Below are 9,087 nucleotides of genomic sequence, written 5' to 3'. Positions count from 1 at the left end.
TTTGAAAATAATTCTTTCTAGTGGTAGCGAACCAAAGTAGAAATTTTTAAAGCAAATGGATCTCTCATAAAACTTTTATCAGAACTTAAGAATCTAGCCATATGGCCTGCACTTTTATAAGTAATAGTGGACAAGTTACGCTAAAATTATTTTTTTTTAAATATTAAGACATTAATTTTGCTACCGTCTGAAAAGAAGATTTCTGAAACTACGGAAATTCCGTAGCAGTTGGAGGGTATGGCATAGCAAGGTGAACGTATTATTCTAGACAACCCACGAAATGCGTGTTTAAGAAAATGGACATTGTTCCAAATGAGTGTTTAAGAAAATTGGCACTGGTGAAAATGTGGCTCTTCAATTTCAAAACACATTTAACCAGGAATTTCGTTCTTACTTTTCCTTGCTTTTTTATATACAAAGCATAAAAACCGGGTAAACCTGGTTGTTAGGGCACTGGGACCATGTCGAAGAGATCGTGGGTTCGATAACCACCGGCCGAAGACTCCCCGTGTAGTAAATGGTGACTGATGCACATTAAATCTGTCTGGTCACAAAGTCTTCCATGTTCCCATATCAAATTAAAACCTCTGGGGTTACTGATCCAGGAGCACCCTTGTCTTCGGGATTGGGATCAAAATTACAAGGACACGGAGTTGGGTCGGCTGCTCAACTACGGTTATAAAATAAAATAAAAAACACAAAGCATAATCATTGCAGGGCAAAGCCCCAGATTTCGGTGTCAGGATGGCTGCGTATATTGCAAGTATAGTTTTTCTGGCATCTCTTCTGAAGGAGTGTATTAAAAAATAAAGTGGTTTTCAAAATTCTAAATTCGTACAACGTCAAGATAATAGCGCTGTTATAATTTCATAGAGTTCGTTACAACTTTGCTAAAAGAACTGTTCAATTTTAATATCTTTTTTAAAGAAAGAGACTAATTTAAAAAGATGTTCTAAGTGATTTAGCCTAAAAGGACGACATCAAATTAAGAATTCATTTAAATCAATTAATAATTTTTTTTATTCATTTTTTTAAGAGAAAAATTTCCTTAAAGGAAATTTGAAATCAAATGTTATGTCCCTTTTCCTAAACAGGTTTTTTTTTTACTGTGTTCACTTTCCTAACCGTTTAAACGCGATGTTATTTTTTGAAACGTGTTATTTTCCGCAAGAAAAAGATTATTGTTTCAGTGCCAGCATCTAAAAGACATTCGTTTCTACCAAATAATCTCGTAATATTAATGTACGCAATATGCATAGCTGCCAACCCGGAAGTCTTAACTGCCCGCAGTATTTAAAGTGGTAGCGAACTGACAAACTCAAGTAACTTTAATTTCAGGCATACCAACTGCTCCGCTTCGCGCAGTAGTTTTAATAAAGTGGTAGCGAATTATTTTGTAAAATTCGTTAAAGAAGGATAGTTACGCCTACTTTTTAAAAGAGTAACCAGTCTATCAATTTTTAACGTAGCATTTTCATTGGATACTTAAAAATTTTGATATTTAGTGGGGGAAAAATTACTTAAAATGAAAAATACTAAAGTAAAAATAACTTAGATTTCACAAAGCAGAGCAAAGTTGGCATCTCCATACCTGCCAACTTTTACGCATTTGGCGTAAAATTTTATTTCTATATTTAAAGAGGTAGCAAAATATATGCTTTATATGTATTCCTTGCATTTATAAACTTAATTTAAAATCTTTTTGACCACCACTATTCTTTAAAAAATAAAGCATATATATTAATATGTAATACAATACCCTCCAACTTATGAGGATTTTGAAAATAATTCTTTCTAGTGGTAGCGAACCAAAGTAGAAATTTTTAAAGAAAATGGATCTCTCATAAAACTTTTATCAGAACTTAAGAATCTAGCCATATGGCCTGCACTTTTATAAGTAATAGTGGACAAGTTACGCTAAAATTAATTTTTTTTAAATATTAAGACATTAATTTTGCTACCGTCTGAAAAGAAGATTTCTGAAACTACGGAAATTCCGTAGCAGTTGGAGGGTATGTAATACTGTCATGTCACCACGCTTCTTCAACGCCATTAATAACAGTTGCTCTAGAGCACAACTACAGATCTAGATCGTCGGCTTGTCGCTACGCATAACCTTTCTCAAAACACAGCATATCTTTCTGCCTAAAATTGTAATTTAAATTCTAATTTACTACCACTGGGGAAAATCATCCTCGAATGGATTAAAAGTTGGCAGGTACGCGTCTCTGTAATTTGCGAAATTTTATTCGCATGTAATCTTTCCACTGTATTTTTTAGGTTTTTTATATTTGTTAGAGTTATTTAAATGTAGTGGTGATCAAAACCATTCTAAATAAAATTTATCAAGTCAATAATTTAATGCTAAATCAAAATCATAAAATTTACTGTACATTATTTACTCTAAATATTCAAATAAAAATTGGGATAAATCGGCAGGTATACTATATGTTAAATCGATGGATGGCAGTAAACAGACATACTATTATTCCATGATTATGTGTCATTACAAAACTGTTATTTCTAACTGACCAGTAAAAAGTCTCATTTCAGCTTTTGCACCTGGCTAGTCGTCATAGAAGAACGAATTTTCCTTCGCATCGTTTCCTGACGATCTGATCTCATTTCTTTCACATTTTTTCTCTCAAAGTTAAAAATACTACTTCAATCAATTTTTAAAGTTTTACATCAAGGTAAGCGTGTTTTTGATCTTTCAATATGTTTTAAACTATTACATTTATTAAGTAGGAGTGCAAAGATTCAATAGTTTTTTTAATAAACTATTTTTTAAAAATATCTTAATATTAATATTATTTTATTAATTAAAATTCTAAGTAAAAAATACTACTTCAATCAATTTTTAAAGTTTTACATCTAGGTAAGCTATTTTTTGTTCTTTCAATATGTTTTAAACTCTTACATTTTTAAGTAGGAGTGCAAAGATTCAATAGTTTTTCTTTTAATAAACTATTTTTTAAAAATATCTTAATATTAAGTTATTAATTGAAATATTTAGCGCTCAGTGAAATTAAAAATAGTTCGAAACTTTTCTCACGTTGAAATTTTTATGTGAAATTTCAGGGTTATAATTTTTCTTCTTCTTTCAATTTCATTCTAATTTTGCTTTCGCTTGATTGGGAAGTATTTTGTGCATATTTTATAAGTTATTTATTTATGACTACAATAAATTCAAATGCGTCAATGAAGAGCAGTGTACTTAGAAACGCAAAATACGAATTGAATTTCTTCTGTACTTTATTATTTCAATAATTTAAATGTCATTTAGTTAAAAAAAAAAGTGTTTAAATGAAGTTATTTAGTTTGCTGTAACATATCGAGTGATTATAAACAATTCTATGATAGTTTATTCTTTTATTTTAACAAATTCATACATTTATGTATAAAAACTGATGGCATGTTTACATATTTTATAAAGGTATTTTTTAACAAATTAATTATAATTATGTACAACAATTGAAATTATGTAGAATATATTAAGAAAAGTTCTTTATAGGCAATTTGATTTAGAAATCGAATGTTTCTAGTGAAGAGGCTATATTGCCCAACTGCTCGTATAAGATAATAAGAGTGGTCTAATATTGCCACCAAAAATATTAAATTTTTATCACCACAGTGATTAGCGACAATCAACAAACAGATAAAAGTAATGTTTAATTTAAATTTAACTCATAAATTTATTAATGGCAAACCACAAATTTTGCTAACATGTATAAAATGCCTTTACAAAGAAGTTGTAGTAATTATATTCTTAAAACAAATGGATGCTTAGCTACTATTTTAACTTTGAAAATTAATGAGTGCAATCTTCAAATTCAAAAATAAATATTTTTCGTATATTATCGTAAGAAGAACTACCTTGTTTTTGCGAAATAAATGCGTCAATATTGGTCAACAAAATATGTCACCAAATGCATAACCAAGTCAATGTGTCACTTGTGTCACCATTTTTTACTTTTCCGGAAATAAGTTTTAGAACAAGTGCTTCACTACTAAAATTTATTCTTTACATAAACAATGTTTATCATGCTTTTTATATTCACCTCTAAATTATTTAAGTGTTGAAGTGGTTAAAATAATTTTAAATCGAAATTCAAATATGAAATTTGCTATCACTTTAAATATCTGGGAATATCACTTGGCGAAAACTGGATAAAGTGGCAGATTATATTAATACGGAAATGTTAACTTCTCTGTTTTCATCAAAAAAATTTTGTAAGGAGTAGAAAATTAAAAATAAAGTTTTCAGAACTTTTTAAAATTTTTGAACTCTTTAAAAGAATGATCAACCGAAAAATAGTACCTGTTCTCCTAAAATGAGCACATTTGTGTCTTTGCCTTTGATCAATTAATTTTTTTTTATTTTTTTAAATAATGATTGTTTGTTTTTAACAAAAACTCTTAAAGTTTTCTAAATGTATTTTTTAAATGCATTAAATTTATAATAAAAAATTATTATGGATTTAATATTATGAATAAGAGCTTAATTCGAATAAGTGCCAGCTCTGTCCCTGTCAAAGTAAATTTTCATTGTAATTACTACCCATATTAAATATACATTATATAAATTTTTAATGCATTGTACCTATTTGTACAGATTTTGATGTTATAAAAATGTATTTACTTTTTTCGTTTAAGCTTTTCATTTTTTCACAATTCATCACAAAATTGTTGTCCCCTATAGTTATCAATGTATGCCTTATTATAAGGTTGACAAAGTAACGCTTAAAAAAGAGTAATAAAAAAAATCGGATTTTTTGGTTTAAATCAAATTAATTTTATTGATTACTATTTTTTCCCTTATGTTTACTAATAAAAGCTCGGATTAAAAATGGAAAATACTGTACCTTGCATAATACAATTATATTAAATCATGAAAGAAAATACTTTTGACTCAAATTGGTAATTATCTTAAGACAACTGAGCAATTTAAATCAATTTATTCTTTTTAACAACAATTTGATTTTTATCGTAATTTAAATCATAATTAAAATCAAGTGATTTATATATTTTATAAAAACTATATTAAAGCTAAAAGACTTAATAGTTCCTACTTAAATGATTAAAATGATTTTATTATTGTTACAAACTAATCACAGAATAAAAAAATAGTACGTGGAGTCCCTCCGCGCGGAGGAAGTTAAACTTCGCAACCTGCGACGTTAATTGTAGAAGAATCAGCAGTCGTAGAATGATCACTTGTTCTATTCAACGACTCTTTTTCCTGCTCCGCTCGCTTCCGTGCTCTGTAATCACGGTAATATTGTGCATTTTTCCCTCGTGGACCTCTTGAACCAGTGGAAGTGCTTGTGGTTGCCTCATCGTCTCGCCCTGGAAAATGTATTTGTATTAATAATGTATGTGAATGCGTCATAATGTAATTTCAGAAGAGAAAACCTAACAATCAATTGATATTCACAAGAGACGTACCTTGACATAACCTTAAATCCGTCGCATTGTCCGTGGGATTGTTTTCACTCATTTTTTACAATTGTTATCCACTAAATTTGAAAATAAAAAATACTACCCTATTAAATTATATGTGTATCAAAACAAACTAAAAAAATATTTATAGAAAAACAATACTTTTATTATTTTTATGCTAGTGAGAACCAAAACAATATGGAAATGAATGAGGGAAAACTGGATCCTACCACGTGATTTCCCGGCCAATAAAAATGTAGCGTTAAACGTTTAACGCAACCTTGTTGAAAGTCGCATAAGAAGTATAACTTCAAAAAAAAAACAAAAAAAAAAAAAAACAGCTATTTTGACAGTCCTACCTTCATTTACAAATAGAAACAACAGATTTATTAAGTTTTAAAGATATTTTGGGTTTAATTTAAATAATCATACAACTAAAATTATACCATTGAAATAACATATGCATATTAAACATGAAATTAATTTGCATGCAAATAATAATAAATTGTAATTGAAAAGTTTTACGGCTTTTTGATCTTTACTCATCACTCTTTTTTTTAAAATTTATTAACCTTTTTCAAACATGAAAAAGTAATTTAGGCATAGAGGAAATCTTCAATATCTATATGTCTAACTTTAGAAAACTATTAACACATTGTTGACCGGCAACTTTTCTTTAAATTAACCCATGTGCCCGGCTATAGTTTTGAAAGCAGATGTGGAAGTAAAACAATACAAATAAACTTTAAAATTTTTTTAATGAATGCCGTATGATAAAAAGTTAACAATCACTTTTAGAAAAAACCACTAAAAAATCTAAAGTTAACAACCACTTTTTAAAATAGTCACCACAAGATCACTGCTGACGAAAACGCGAGTTAACTCGTGACCGGTCACCAACGTTTGGCCACAAAAACACGAGTTAACTCGTGACCGGTCATCAACGTTTGGCCACAAAAACACGAGTTAACTCGTGACCGGTCAGCAATGTGTTAACTATTTTATGCTGAAATCAAGGAATTTTTAAATCTACTGATCAATTTTCCCAATTTTATTTATTTATTTTTTTAAAGAAAAGAAAGTAACATAAATTCGTTTAAATTGCAAATTAAATCTTGAATAAAATCAAGCAATTTAAATTAGGTTAACCCTGCTTACTGCAAATACTATTGAATTGACATTAGAAGGACACTACATAGTGATTAAAATCGGAATAAATAGCTCGTTCAACTCATTATACTTCACATGTTTGTAAAATGTGTTAAATTTACAAAATTAAATACTTAATTAAATTAAATATAAAATTAAGAAAAATAAAAATTAATGATTTGACGTTAAAGATTTTTGTATCCAAATCCTTTAAAAGGTAAAATTAGAGATAAATTGGTATAAAAAAAAAAAAAAAAAAAAAAAACTATTTCAATTACATAGTTTCTGAGAGAAGCTCTCATTATCCTTAAGCGGATATTACACAAAAGAAAGATATGAGCAACCGCAAGCGTAACTTCCACTCTATTCTCAGGGTTGCTCAATTGTCTGAATAGATTGATCTTTACTGGTTACCATATTTTCAAATTTATGTTAACTTTTGGCTGATATTATGTTTTTTTGTCAGATGCTATTATCTAATAGTTTCTCAACGCTGTTCGTAAAAGGATAAAAGGAAATCACAGACGTTGTAGAACATTGATTGATTTAAGTTAATTTTGGGCATTTTGTAATCTTTATTTAGCTGCAATTAAAAATACTAAACAATTCACTTGCTTATTAGTGGGGCTACATGGTATAAAAATGATTATCACTAATATGAAAAAGATTTTTAAGAAACGATTAAGATTTTTATAAATTTTATTTAAAGTTATTTTAACACCACTAATTGCAAATGTTATTACCCTCTGGTGAGTCTATTAAAATGTTAGCAAAATTATAAAAAAAAATTTTAAGCATTAGTTTTAAATTGATTACCACTCAATAAAAAAATTTTGCAAAAATTGTAGCGTTGGCTGCTTTGAAAAAGTTTAAAATTTGAAAGTTTTTCAAGAAATTTTTTTCCAGTTTATTATTGAAATTAAATGAAAATATTTTTTTGCTTTGTAAGTCATAACTTTAGTTATGATTTCATAAGTAAAGAAATAATAAAGAACTAACATTCAATTGAATTTTTATCACTTTTTACATTTTAAGTCGCCAGTAGTATCCTCGTATACGTAATGCATTGTCTTGCTAGCACACACTATCACATTGCAATGATGTAGAAATTGTTAGTACGAAAGGAATAATAGTACTATCACTGTGTTACCTGTTACCTTTGCACTTCGTGATAGCCAGCATATAAGGTCTGAAGTCACATTTTCCAAGCAACACTGTCTTGAGCCAGTCCTCTTGCCTACACTCATTCATTTAGTTTTGCTTTGCACACATCTTAGCACGTGTGTTTATGCCAAGTAAATCTCGTCCTTCCTCTCTTTCGTTTTCCATCAGGTGCTCAAGTGAGTTCTATGTTAGTAAGGGCATATCCCGTTTTAAAGGAAGGGTATTCCTGTCCATCTTTCTTAGCAGTCCATATTAAGGAGTAAATTAAGTAACACTTTATGATGCTATTTACCGCTTAATTCTTAAAAATTTTTTACTTCATGATTACAAATACACATTAGAAACTTTAAATGCTTAGTGGTTGCTCACTCACATTTTGTTTCGACGAAATAAGAGCTAAATTTTTTCCCCCGACTATTCAATACTTAGGAACGCATTGTTGATCACGCATTGTTAATCATTTCAGAAATGCATTTGAAAGGGCTTTTGCTTGCACAAATATTTCTTTCTGGCTCAGTATTTTCATTATCTCAAAGCATGCTTCCACGATTCTGACAAACACCTGGGAAAAAAAATTGCTTTTGAAAATTGATATTGGAATTGACTCAACCGACAATCGTGGAATGGCATCATCGAGCAATAAAATGGGCCTTGGAAACCATTAAATTGCTTTGAAAGATATTCCTACGAATACGAAACTTAAATCTCTTTTTAATCTTTAGTTTTTTCTTCCATGAGTTCCGCATAAATGTAGTCTTTCATGTAAAAAATAAAATTTCTTTTATTCTGATTTCGTTGTTGCTTCATAAAAGGGCTTAGTTTAACTCAAATTTCGTTCTTTTTTTTTTTTTTTCATTTATTAAATCAAAAGTTTTAAACGAAAATTTTTTCCTTAGGCAAAATTTGCCCATTGCTTTTCCTATGTTTAAACTTTTATATTTTTCTAGATTTTTGCAAGTTTTTATTATTAATATTAAAGAGATAATAAAATCCATGTTCCCATGTCTGTTTTTCAGTTCAAATTATTTTGACTATCACTGATTAAATTAATACGTGAATGAAATATTTCAAAGGGCCCATGTAGTTAATGGAAGAGAAATTTAACCACCTAAATCCTATGCAAATTAGACATCGTTGTATAAGCCCCGCGAGGGGCACTATCTAATTCGTCTGAGTGTAAATTCTAATCCAGAACTTGCCAACTTTTTACTCTTTTTGTAGAAATTTATCCTAGTGGTAGATAAGTTAATATTTTAATGTATTATTCCTTATTTATTTAAACTTATTTTTCTCACTACTACATGTTAAGGATTTAAAAGTTTATATATATAT

At 28.8% G+C, this 9,087-nt stretch overlaps 1 protein-coding gene across 3 annotated transcripts in view; it reads left to right on the top strand.

The window, feature by feature from the left end:
• The first annotated feature begins 2,534 nt into the window (after positions 1-2,534).
• LOC107437101 (prolyl 4-hydroxylase subunit alpha-1-like) overlaps positions 2,535-9,087 on the top strand; it is a 168,249-nt gene continuing 161,696 nt past the window's right edge. For 2 of the 3 annotated variants that reach the window (XM_071182127.1, XM_043047869.2), the window contains exon 1: positions 2,535-2,693. The gene's annotated coding sequence lies outside the window, so the exon portion shown is untranslated. The remainder of the gene's footprint in view (positions 2,694-9,087) is intronic. The other variant, XM_071182126.1, reaches the window with a different exon arrangement.

The sequence above is a fragment of the Parasteatoda tepidariorum genome, chromosome 6, assembly GCF_043381705.1.
Source record: "Parasteatoda tepidariorum isolate YZ-2023 chromosome 6, CAS_Ptep_4.0, whole genome shotgun sequence".
In the NCBI taxonomy this organism is placed as follows: Eukaryota; Metazoa; Arthropoda; class Arachnida; order Araneae; family Theridiidae; genus Parasteatoda; species Parasteatoda tepidariorum.
Note: the sequence above shows the minus strand (reverse complement) of the source record. Positions and strands in the feature narration are given on the sequence as shown.